The sequence below is a fragment of the Vigna unguiculata genome, chromosome 11, assembly GCF_004118075.2.
Source record: "Vigna unguiculata cultivar IT97K-499-35 chromosome 11, ASM411807v1, whole genome shotgun sequence".
NCBI lineage: Eukaryota > Viridiplantae > Streptophyta > Magnoliopsida > Fabales > Fabaceae > Vigna > Vigna unguiculata.
In genome coordinates this window covers 26052964-26067583 of record NC_040289.1, presented here as the reverse complement: position 1 = coordinate 26067583, position 14620 = coordinate 26052964, and positions in this window count along the sequence as shown.

Here is a 14620-nt window from a genome sequence, read left to right as displayed (position 1 = left end):
AATTCAATGGCTCCCGAAATGATTACATAATTATCTCAAAAACCAAAATAATAATACATGTACAAAAATCCCCAAGCTAGCCCACGCTCCGAGTCTAAGCGTCTCTTGGCTCACCTATCAAATCATCTGCTACCGCATATATGAAATAAATATGCTTCCCCACCCAAATCATATAAGTACAAAACCCATAATTTTCAAATCACCCAACCATGACCTCATAGTCCTTCATGAGTCATATGCATGAACTAGGTCTTGGGACTTCCCTGTGCTCCCACGAAACTAACTCATTTGTGGTCCAACCCTATGAGCCTATCCCGCTCATAGTTCTGCCCTACAGACTCCTCGCCTGTAGTATAAACATCCAAGTCTCTCACTTGGACCCTGACACGCACGCAATCACCATACTATGGACTCCTCGCCCAATAGTAGCCGACGGGAACATCATAGTTCCTTGCCCATCGTGCGCCCAACACATGCAATCACCATACTAAGGACTCCTCGCCCAATAGTAGACGACGGGAACTTAACCAGTTCTATGTCCATCATGTGTCCAACCACCGAGCACATCCCAGACCCCTAATGGACTTAGTCCTTCAAGCCCACACATCACAACACATGCATATGCAATCCAACCATGGTATAACAACCAAACACACTCACAAGCACATAGAAACATAGTAAATAGCATAAACCTGCTTAGACTAGGGACTCCTCGCCCAAACTAAGCTCTCAACCTTGCCAGGGCTAACCCAACTCGCCTGGGCGAGCTTAAAACAGAAACCATACCACGTTATCTCGCTTAGGCGAGATACTCTCGCCTAGGCGAGGTCATCACTCGCCCAAACACCCATCTCCAACTCGCCTGAGCTAAAACGCAAACAAAACATCACACATGGTCACGACGTCTCGCGTAGGCGAGGTCATCTCGCCTAGGCGAGTTCCTGGTTCGCTCAAAACCCATTAACCCTCGCCTAGACGAGAAGTCGCACTCAACACGCGCAACTTCAACACCATCTCGCTTAAGCGAAATCATCTCGCCTGAGCGAGTGTACGTGTCGCTCAAATCCAATCCTCGTCGCCTGAGCGAGACGCTCATACAGCAACAGGGTTTACGTCCCTGCTAATTTCGCCTAGGCGAGCCTGGCTCGTCTGAGCGAGAATTACAGGTCCATACATTGATACGCACAAAACAGCAGCACACCAAACATCAATTTGTATCCCAATTCACACCAGTTTTGTGTACCAGTATTTCAACAACACATATGCATAATTTTTAGATTACCTTTGGTTCCCAAAACGCCAAGTACACACAGATAAATCATATCCAAAGCATAATCCCATTATAGTCATACATTTGAGTCCAAAATTCCATTACAATAGTACCCAACCCATAAACCCCGAAATTCATCTCATTCAACACGAAATTCATCAAACACAGGCTATACCCAAATCAAGTACGACCTAAAGCATACAATTTCAGGTTCAGCTCCCCTAACCTAGATTATTGGATGAAAGATTAAGATGAGGGATCCTTGATTCGCACTCTCCCTCTTAGTCCAGTCCTTGTACCCTCACCACTCTTCTCACACTCTCCAATTCGTGTTTCTCACAAAAGTCAATTTCCAGCAATGCCAAAACCCTTTAAGGTGTGTGTTAAAAATAAAACGAGTTTGGGCTTAGGGTGGGTTTTAATTCCTCTTAATATCAATTATTTGATAGTTTTTCCAACCCTCTTGGCTGCCCTCATTCTGCTAGGTTCTTTACCCTTCCACATTCACTCCCATCCAAGTTTAATAAAAAATAAAGGTTAAGTTCTGTCTACCAAGGTTTGAACCCATAACCTTCCACCCACAATAACAAAGCATACCCACTACACCAAACCACATTTGGTGATATACACAATCAAATCATAAGTTTACAATACCAACCACCTACTCATACATATTCTTAAAAATTAATAACAAAACAATCACACATAATTGACATACTTAGGACTTAAACCCAAGTCCTCTCACACAATCAAAGTACTCTCAACCACAATTAATGCCATAAAGACGTCTTTTACCCGCATTTATTTATTAATTAATTAATTATTTAATTAATTAATTTTCCCGGGTCTTACAATGTGCACTATCCCTGTTCCCATACTTGCCCCAAGACCTACCTTGTCATCATTTTCGTCTTCATTTAAAATACTAAAGTACTTCGTTTATTAATTAAATAACTTAAAAGATTATATATATATATATATATATATATATATATATATTATTCTTTTAGTCGTAACCTTTTCTTTTCTCTTGGTACACAACTTTTCATCATATCTTCCAATTAGAGTTGTTCTATATCCACAAAGTTCAATCATATTTCAAAGGTACTTTTCCTCTTACTAAAACCTTGATTACACTTTTTTTTTTATTCTGTGTGACTATGTTCAAATGGTATATTATCAATTTCAGTGAATCAAATAGTTGTTAGGTCTTACATTTGATTATTTCTACTCATTTATAATATTTTTATTTATTATTTATTTTTTTAGATGATAATGTTTGACTCTCAACTTCAAGTGTTAAATTCTCTATGATTCTTAGTTTTTGTTTCATTTGAAGAATTTTTTGTTTTGTTAAAATAATTATCATTAGCTCTGAACGAGTTCAACTAATTGGATATCTGAGAAGTTTTCTAATTCGATATACTTTCAATCTTGCCATACCCAATTTAAAATTTGTTCCTTTGTGGGATTTAGTTTAATGATATTTCAAATAGTTTAGGGCACATATTTGATCTTTTTTATTTTTTTAATACTTTTATTTGTTGTTTATTTTTATTATGTATGTTTGGGTGATTTTTTTTATACAATTGATTTTATTTTCTAAGTCATTCTTATTAGGAATGGCAAAATGGGTTAAATTGTCAACGTGCTAGAAAAAATATGGGCTAGGTCAGGATATTGAACCTGTCAGCCTGACTTGTTTGTCCTATCATCCCATTAGGTTGTAGGACAGGTTGGCCGTGGGTTGGCCTGTAACCCGTAATTGATAAAGAAAGTGGGTTGGCTCGTGTGGCTTGTAATTTTATAAAATTAAAATCAGTAACCTTGTGGCTCGTGTTGCTCGTATGGGTGTTGGCAAATTAAAAAAAAAGGATGCGACGAAGCCTCATTTGCTCTCTACTCAACCGTGAAGGATGTGCAATAGTGGTGGAAGTACGTGCCGACGTGACCCACGTTGGCAACAACAATGATAAGCCCTTCTCAGTTATCTCATCTCCCTCAACTGAACGAAACAAAGGGACACATTTCAGAATAAAGCATCAGTGATGGAAGAAGAAGTCGGCATGACCCACAAAGGAAGATGGCTAGTGGCAACGAAGTTGAAACCCTCGGCGATGGCAGCAATGATCAACCCTTTTGCTAGTGGCACAACGACAAGTTCGTTCACCTTAAAATTGATTGTTTTCATTTGCTGTGTTGTGTTCTTCTATTGATTTGGGTATATATGCTTTGTTTTGTTGATTTGGGTATTCATTTGGGCGTGTTCTACTGATTTGATTTGGTTCTCTATTGGTTTGAAATGCAGTCTATATTAATGTAGTATTAAATTTGAAGTTTTAATGGAACTGTAGTGTATAGTATTGTCAAATTGAACTGCAATGTATATTATGGTTTGAACTTTCCATTTGCATTATAGTTTAGTTTCAATGTTTCAGTTTTTGTTTTGTGTAATAGGAACATCATCATGGATGATTCAATTAACAAGCCTGTTGGTGGGGATATCCATGACAAATCAAATAATGTAACCGTAAATGTGGTTGAACATATTTTGGATAATGAAAGTGTTGAAGCTAATAAGAAAAAGAAGAAGGTATGATCCTCTAATATTTTGAAATTTTTTACTAAGATTACAGTTTGTAAGGATGGATAATAGAGGGAAAAGTGTAATGGTTGTAACGAAAAGTATATAGTTGGTGGTGCAAAATTTTGGACTTCTCATGTAAAGTGTCATGTTGAAAAGTTTACCAAAAGCAACCTCGAAGATGTGGGTCAAATGATGGTGCACATGCAAGGAAAATTGAAAGGCTACAAAATAGACCAAATGGTGTCCCATGAATTATGTGTTAATTTAATTATTCGATGTGGTTTACTATTCAAGTTTGTTGAGTACCCCAAACTTAGGAGTTGGATAAGTTATTTGAATCCTGAAGCAACTATTATTTCTAGGAATACTATTAAGAAGGACATATTGAGAATATTTGGACGAGAAAAGAGCAAGTTGAAGGAAGAGTTGCATAACATTACGAGTAGGATTTTCTTAACTTCATATTTATGGACATCTTGCACTAATGAGGGTTATATAAGTTTAACAGTGCATTATGTTGATTCAAATTGGAAGTTGGGTTTCCCTCCACCTCACACTGGATTTGAGTGGTTTAAGAAGATAAATGAATGTTTGCATCACCGGGAATTGAAAATAAAATATTTTCTATCACCTTCGATAATGCTTCCAACAATGATGTATTGGTGAAAACTTTAAATTGTCAGCTGGTTTTTCAAAATTCATTAATTTGTGATGGAAAGTTCTTTCATATGCGTTGTTGTGCACATATTTTAAATTTGATATTACAACAAGGGTTGAAGGTACTTGGTGATGTTAAAATTAGAGAGCATCAATTATTTTAAGAATTATAAAAGTATAATGATTAAATTTAAAGAATGCCTTCAAAAAATAGAGGATATTGACACATCAAGTGGATTGTGTCTAGATGTTCCTACAAGGTGGAAATCAACTTTTTTTATCTTCAAAGTGTTTTTAAATACCAACAGGTTTTTTCAAATTTTTACACCTAGTTGATGAGAACTACAAGTATTACCCATTAGAGGAGGTATGAAAAAGAGTAGAAAAAACCACTATTTTCTTATTGCCCTTCCTGAAATTACAAATTGATTTCTGGCTCAAGCTATCCTTAATCCAATTTGTACTTTTTCCAAGTTTGAAAAATTCAATGCCTTTTAATGAAAAGTGTACAAGATGGAGTTGAAGTTATAAGAAATATGGTTGAGAAAATGATGGTGAAATTTGATAAATATTGGGATGAATATAGAATTGTTCTTGCATTTAGAGCAATTCTAGATCCAAGGATGAAATTAGTAACATTGGGATTATGCTTTGAAAGGGTTGATCCTCTTTGCTGGGAACTAAAGATGGGGAAGATAAAGGGAAAACTATACATGTTATTCTTTCAATATTGTTCAAAGAATTCAATTTTAACTTTAAAGCGTAAGTAGAGTGAAGTCTTATCCTCATCTTCTAAGCCAAGCCTATTAGAAGTAAGTTATTAACTTGTTCTAATTTATTAATTATTATTGCTCATATAAGTTATTTAGTTTTGTTTATCATGTTAGGAATCACAAAATCGTAAACTTCAACTAAGAGCTAAAATGAGAAAGAATCAACTTGATATATATTTGGACGAGCCCATATTGGATATTCATTTTTCAAAACCTATGGATGTTCTTGAATGGTGGAATTGCGTTGAATGTTGGGACTTGCACTAAGCATTTGAATTACTACAGTCGCATCTTAATCAACATTTAGGATTAGTTATAGGATTCTTAATAAGTATAAAAATTGTATTTTGTTAGCAAATGTGGAGGCAATTATTTATACTTCTAGTTGGAAGCATAGTTTTTGTTATAGTAAATTGTCTATTATAGATGTCATTAATTGTTTTTTAATTTTCATGCAAAATATTTTATATCTTAATTTTTTCTCCAGTTTAATTTCTTTGACGATGACGAAAACAATGACAAAGACAAAAGAGTGGAGGGACTTTGTTCCAAGGGTACCTCTAATGATCCTGAAAATGATAAAGATTGAAATTCGGTGAGTTTAGCGTATTATTGTCTAGTGTACTATGTTCAATGTATTTTTATGTCCTGTATTTGGTAGAGCTGGAAAAGCTGGAAAATTTTATTATGTCCAATGTATTATTTTAATATTGTGCTCATTGTAATAGGTGTTTTGGTTTATATTAATGTCACAAAATATTTTTGTTTAGGTGGAAGATGTTGCTATTGAAGTCTTGCACCTACTCTTATTGAACTACTTTTCAAAGAAGTGTTGCGACTACTGCTATTGAAATAGATGTTTTATTCTTTTATGCATACATTTTGTATAGTGATTTATAAACTATTGAATACATTTTGTATGTTGAACATATTCAATTCATTATGTTGATGTTTTATGTCTTGTGGTTGTTGCTATTGAACTATCAATCATATCATTTTGTGTTATGATGTTAGGCCACGTTAATTGCACATGTAATGAAAAAAAATACATTTTTTTAAACAAAGGACTAGCCAGATGGGCTGACCCGTTAGCCCATCATGAAAAGGTACGAGTTGTGTTTTTTTGGCTCGTATTGTTCAAATGGATTGGTTTGTCTCAACCCATTTTTAACAGGACAAAAACGGGTCGGATTTGCCCGTTTTGCCACCCTTAATTCTTATAAGTGTAATTTTACCATCACAATTGTGTAAAAGGTTTAATTTCCTATAATATAATAATTTAATATCATTGTCATTCCCATTATCCAACATAGATAAAAGTTTAAAAGATAAAAGAATTATTACTAAATTAAAATTATTATTACTTTAATGTTTTTTTTTCATTTGTGCGAGGTTCAAGCAGTAAATTATAATATTTATGCTTAATTACTCCATTGGTTCCAATTTTGGTTGAAAAGTTTCAAATAGGTCCCCACTTACATTTTTGTTTCTATCAAGTCCAATTTTTTAAAAGTTGACTCAATTAGTTCATTTCCATTATATTGTATCAACGACGTTAAAGACATGTCATGTGTTAGTTCGTCGTTTCTGTGTTTTTTTAGTTTTATTTTTTATTTTTTAAATTTGTTTTTGGTCCATGTGTTAGGTTCGTGCATGCCACATGTCAATGTTACTGATATGGGTCAATGTCAAGTATCATTGTCTTTATTCAATTCGGTCCCTATATATGACTTTCTGATTCAATTTTGTCCCTATATATGACTTTTTGATTCAATTCAGTCCAAATTTATTGTTTCTTAAATGGAACAATGTTGCCACTCTCCAAATTAGGACCAAATTTATCATTTCTATAAATATTATACTGATATTTTTTATTAAAATTAACATTTTAAGATACTAAATTAAATTAATTAAAGTAAGTACATATTAAATTACTTTACTGTTATAACCATAAAAATAATTAAATTTAATTTGTAGATATCAATTATTTAAATTGTTGTATATTTTTATTTTTTTAATTATGTCATAAAAATTGACTTTTAAAATTATTTTCATTTCAAACTTTAATATTTTTAAGTCAAACAAATATTTATTCTATATTTTATTTCATTTTAAGTTAGATAATACTTTGTTATTTATCATATAAATATTATTATATTTATTAAATATATTTAACAAAGAGAGTAAATATTTAGAGCTAGTATATTATTAATCCATATTTTTTATAAGATTAAAAGTAATTTAAGTAAATGAAATCTAATAATATCGTTAAAGATGGTTTAAAAATAATTCCAAAAATATTTAATAAAAAAATAATTTTAATATAAATATCAGTATAACATTTATACAAATAATAAATTTCATTCAATTTGAAGTCGGACAACAATGCCTCCATTTAAAAAAAAATATAGACTCAATTGAATAAAAGGGACATATATGCGAACTTAATTAAATACAACACAATAATACTGACATTGACATGTGGCAGTGCCACTTTCACGTGACATTGACTGTAACGCCCCATTTAATTAATAGTCATAATTAAAGGAAACGTCACACATAGTAATATAGTAGCGCAGTCCTAGAGCTTAAACATTACTCCTTACAATTATCCAAGAGAAATTCAAATGGGAAAAGGGGTACACCACGATGCCAATAATAAAGTACAATGATAAAACAATAGTATTTAGAAATAAGGCCCAAGGGCAAGAATCACATGGGCTATAGCCCTAAAGAAGAGCCCAACTAACAGACTCCAGCCCAAACAAGCTATGCAGCGGAACCATCACCTCCTTGTTGACCACGGGTGTTCCTCGCATCTGCTCACATAAATGAATTGATGATCATCGCAAAAAGAGAAAGCCACACATACCAGACACACAACAAACAACAGAAGGGTAAGCTAGAGCCGAAAAATAGTTTATCATGTAGTTACATACAATTTCATAGTTCAAGATACATATATCAACCCATCATTTTATGACTTGCAAACAATACACAAAGACTCAGACATGACTCATCTAGATACATATAACTTAGTCGGATTCAGCGAATGCTTGCACTTGTGGTGGATTTCCCTGCTCTACCGAGTTGCTCACCCTCGAGCTAAGTGTTACAATGTCTCAACCCCCACATACAAGGTTAGCCCTTAATGGATTTTGGGCCTCTTGCTACTCTCATCACAGGAGTCAGTCTGCTCTATGTGAGACTAACTGATTCCCTAGAGTGTTAGGATGCAACCTTACCTTGAATCCTTACTAAATTATATAGATGGGGCACCACCATGAACTCTCACTAATAGGGGTCATGGAATTACGTCCCGACCAACTGAGGCACCACCATGAGGTCTCACCTAGAGGCTCATGAAATTATGTCTTAACCCAAACCAACATGTTCCAATATTCAATATATAAGTATTGCTCATACCAATTCCATGTCACTTTGGTACCAACCATCCCATACATGTATCATGCCCAAGCCATACCAAAACTCATGAATCTAGCCCATGAATCATTCCATACATGCATCATACCCAAATCGTTGTTAAACTCATAAACCACAGACCACCATTCATCTTACTCATGCAAAATCACTCAACTCATGCTTTAAAATATACAATCAGTCCAAACATGTGACCAAAATCCAAAAACCAAGAAACCACAGAACTAACGCACTTCTCGCCCAGCTTCTCGCTCAGGCAGAAGGGTCTCGCTCAGACGAGAGGGTATCTCGCTCAGGCGAGCTCCTTTCGCCTAGGCAAGGGCTCGAAAAGAGAAACAGTGACGTTGTCACGTACTCTCGCTTAGGCGAGACCTCCTCGCCTGAGCGAGATGTGCTCTTGCTCAAAACTGGAGCTCGTCGCCTGAGCGACAGCTCGCGTAGGCAAACTAGGCGAGTTACTACTTATCTCACCTAAGCGAGACAGGCTCGCTTGGGCGAGAATACCAGAACCCTCCATTGTTCGCGTATGCACAGTTCAATCATTTAACCACATCAATCACACAGTCCATGTTCATATCATCAAAACTCCACTCAGGCATACAAAATCATGAAAAAGAACCATAGCAAGCAGAAAACACAAGAAACAGAACACCCTAACTTCCCTTACCTGGAAAGGGGCTAATATCAAACTTTGACTCTTAAGCCAACGAAACAAGTAGCTCCAAGAGCATATCTATGAAGTGAAACAGCGGCACAGAAAAGGGACAAGGTTACCGCAGTGGACCTCTAGCGAAAAATACGAAAAGGAGACTTAAAAAGGGACTAGTATGAGTTGAAAGTTAACTTACGTGAAGTAGAGCTGAGCTTAGAGCTAGCTTAACCAAGAGCTGTGACCAAACCCTAGCAGAGCGTTTTGAAACGAAGAGGGAGCATATGAGAAAGGTTGTTTGCAAAAAGTGAAAGCTGAAAGGGCGACCCTGACAGCTTTAGGGGCCTTAGCACTCTATGGGCCAGCCCTTAGGCCCAACAAATTTAAGGTCAGCCCTTGAAACATTAGGACATCAATAATTGGGCATTACATTTAGAGCGAGTATATTATTAATCCATATTTTTTATAAGATTAAAAGTAATTTAAGTAAATGAAATCTAATAATATCGTTAAAGATGGTTTAAAAATAATTCCAAAAATATTTAATAAAAAAATAATTTTAATATAAATATCAGTATAACATTTATACAAATAATAAATTTTATTCAATTTGAAGTCGGGAAAAATGCCTCCATTTAAAAAAAAAATATAGACTCAATTGAATAAAAGGTACATATATGTGAACTTAATTAATACAACACAATAACATTTAACACTGACATTGACATGTGGCCGATCCACTTTCACATGACATTGACAATGCCACGTGACACGATACGAATCTGACACGTGAACAAAAGAAGTGTTTAAAAACAAAATACAAACTGACACATGATATGTCCTTAGCAGTGTTAACCGTACTAATGGAAACAGACCTAATTGAGTTAAATTTTTAAAAATTGGTACTTGATTGAAACAAAAATGTAAGTGAGGACCTCCTTAAAATTTTTCATTGGGACCAATGTTGTAATTAAGCCAATTATTTATTAAAATATTTCATTAGAATTTATGAAGTAAAGACACATTTTTAAACTTGAGTATTTGTATTTCTACATTTAAAAAAAAATACTTTATCAACTTTGGTTCCTTAACATATACAAAATTAATAAACATTTTTGTTTTCATAAATTTTATTTATGCGTAATTTGTTATATGTTATATTATTCTTTATTTTTATTTGGTACTTCTGATTTTAATTTGAATTATAAGTTCTTTTTAAATATTTGACGTGGAAGAAAAATGAATACATGTTTTTCAAGTTGAATATTGTGTGATGAGAATATTAAATCTAAGTCAATGAGAATCCATGCATGTTTTAAATTTCTACCGCATTAGGCAGCTGCCAAATTCATATTTATTTCCAAAGAAAAATACACATGCTAACTTCTGTTATTGGGGTGACTCTCTTAAAATTGAAATTTTATTCTTGGAAAGCTGAGTTTAATTCTCAAAAGTTTGCATGAAGTTTTTTTATAAATTTTTCAAACCTAGTTTTAGTGCTTATTAGGGATGTAAAAAGAATGTGTATCCGCGGATAAAACACCTCTAACAGACAGTGAATGAATATTGTAAATGAATACATGCAGATAACGGGTACAAATATTTTTATATACCCCCATACTAATGAGGTGTGTATGAGTATCATAGTATTCGTACCCATAGATACCGTACCCGTTATACTCTCATTTAAATCAAAGAAATATGATTAAAATATTAACACATTAATTTTGGATGCATTATTTTTTATCAATTGGTTTTAAAAAATCTTCATTTCTTTGTAAACTATCATTCAACAATTTAAATGGATTATTTGGATTTTGTTTAAAATGTATGAAAATTATGTATTGTATTTTATTTGAATTGGTTAAATTGTCATTCAACACTATTTAAATGGATAATTTGGACTTTGTTTAAAATTTATGAAAGTTATGTATTGTATTTTATTTGAATTTATGGTTAAAATATGTTATTAAATATTTTTTTTTTGTAAATACTCGCAAGTGGGTACTTGCATAACAAATTCTTGCACAAATACAGGGATTGTACGGAACAAATATTTATCCAGTGGGTAGATTACGGGGAGTTACTACCCGTATCTTACCCACCTCATTGACACCCCTATTGCTTATTGAAAGTAAATATTTATTATATAATTTTCTAAAGAGATAATATAGGCAAGCATGGATAGTAAATAAACTCGTCCATGTAGATATTGTCTGAACCCATTATTGTTTTTACGGAGAATCCTCGCATTAACAGGATAAAAATATGAATATGGATATGATATGAATAATATCTGATTTATTCAATTGGGTATATGGAAGGGGATGGATATTTGCACTCCCCATGTTTTCCGTACCCATCCCAATACCTATCTTGTCATCATTTTCGTACCCATTTAAAATACCAAGTATTGAGTTTATTAATTAAGTAACTTAATAAAATTTGGTTAAAAGGACTAAATTCATGAATTTCTAAAGTTGGATGACTAAATTGGACTAAAGTTTTAAAGATGGACTAATTCCAATTTTCACTTAGAGTTAAGGGACTAAAAACATATTTAACCCTTTTTATTTTTTTAATTATGTAATAAAAATTGATTTTTTAAATTTTTTTATTTTAAATTTTAATATTTTAAAGTCAAACAAATATTTATTCTATATTTTATTTTATTTAGATAATACTTTGTTATTTATCGTATAAATAATTGTATTTATTAAATAAATTTAAGATTTATTTACAAAAAGAGTAAGTATTTAAAACTACTACATTATTAATACATATTTTATAAGATTAGAAGTAAATGAAATCTCATAATATCGTTAAAGTTGGTTTAAAAATAATTTCAAAAATATTTAATAAAAAATAAATTTTAAAATATTAGTATAACATATACAAATAATAAATGTCTTCCAAATTTGAAAAGGGTGAATCCATTTAAAAAAATGCAACTGGATTGAATAAAAAAATCGTATATAAATGAATTGAATACAATATAGTGACGCTTAGTATTAACATTATCATGTGATACTATCATTTCTACATGGCATTGATACTATCATGTTGCACGCCACTAACTTGACACATGGACAAAAAAATGGTAAAAGAAGTTTAAACAAAATTAAAACAAACAACTACAACCAACCTGATACATGATTAGTTTTAACATCGCCTTTTCAGCAGTAACAAAAAGGACCTAACTTAGTCAAGTTTTAAAAAAATGGTACTTGATTTGAACGAAAATGTAAGTGAGTTCTTAGTTGAATCTTTACGAACAAAATTGTGACCAATAAAATAATTAAGCCTACTATCTATTTAGAGATTTCATTAGAATTTAGAAAGGAAAAAGACATTTTTAAACTTAAATATTTATTTTTCTACAATTTAAAAAAAAAGATTTCTGAGAGACAATTACATTACACTTATTATCTAATTAATTTCAGTTGTTCATCTAAAATAATAAAATATGAGGTCTAGATTAAGAGTAACTCTTATTATGTTAAATATAACCAATTACTATCATATATGAGTAGGGATTTACTAACTAAATAATTTACTCTTCATCTAAGTCTTCCATTTTATTCTAAATTAATGGTTGAAATTAATTAGGTAATATATAAGTGCACTTAATTATTTTTCAGTAAATCATTAATATTTTTTCCCAAATTCTTCATTTTTTTTCTTCCTATTTAGTAATAATTTCCCTGTGAATAAGAATATTATGAAAAATCTTCCTTAATAAGAGATCAACACTTCACACAAATTTATTTTTTAATTAAAATATTACTTTATTATATTAAAACTATTAACTTCGTTAATATTTTTTATATTTTAATTAACTTATTAATAATATAAAATTTAATTTGTTTAATTACATAAATTGTAATTCTTTAAAATATTATTTAAATTTTTTAGATAATTATATAATAAATAATAAAACATATATTTACACCGTTAGCTTTTAAATGCATAACTTTAATTTCTATTCACCTTGCATTCTAAACAATATAACTATATTTAAATATTTATTTTAAATTTAATTTTAATTAAATCAAGTATTTTTTTTATAGGATCCGAATGATAATAGAAATATATTTAATTCTTTATCTATTTTAATTGAAAATATAAGGTAATATTATTTTTATTAATATTTTCAATTATTCATAAATATAAAAAGTACTTAATATTTTAAAGAATTAAAATTATACTACTATTTAAAAAATAAATAAATATTAAAAACGTTAATAATTATAATAAATTGATAACATTATGTTAAACATTTATATTTAATTATTGTAAATGAAATTATTTAATTATAATATTATTATAATTAAATTTTAGCATGTAAAAAAATAAAAATTAAATTTTAAAATAATTAAAATGTGATTATATTTAATTAAAATATACTTTTTTTATAAGATAAAGTAAGATCTTTTCTAAAACAAGACTGTTTTGTTGTGTTAAAAAAAGACAAAAACTTGTTTTGGAAGAGCTGACTGAAATACTTTGCATGCTTCATCCGTAATATTTTTATTTATGTGTAAAAGTTAAATACCTCTTAATCATATCTATATATTTAATAATAATAAAAAAAATCTTAAGAGGAAACCTATGCTAAGATTTGTGTGCAATATAGCTTTCCAATTTTTTCATCAAACCAAGTTTTCAAAGTCATTAATTTGGTATTTAATTAAATCAATAAAGAAATGATTTCTTAATATAAGTATGTTAAAAGTCTCTCTACAATGTTACCACATCTTAAAGAAAAGAGTTGTTGGAGTTTTTTTTTTTTTTTTCTTTTTTCTTTTTAATGATGTCTAGGTCTTAGTAGAAGTATCTGTCTTATATACTAGCATTAGGTTTTGAGTGTGTTTTGTAAGTCTTAGCAAATGCCAAATGTGTAACGCCAAGAATAAATCCTTGAGTGAATCTTAATCAATATAATAATTGATTAGGTACTTAGCATATTTGATTAATATATGATAAGTAAACAAGTTGACTTTCTCGTAAATCAATTAAAATTTTAAGATAATCAATTAACATACAGTTATGTCAAATTTATTTAAATCTTGCATTTTCTCTTATTTGAAAATAACTTTTTGATATTCTAGAACAACAAAACGAGAGTGAGAGAGATTTTGAGAGTATTCAAGTTGTTGTAATCAATTTTTTCAAGAAGATTGAAAAATTATTTCTTGACTATAGGACTTTTGATTGTAAAATCAAATTTAAGATGATATCCT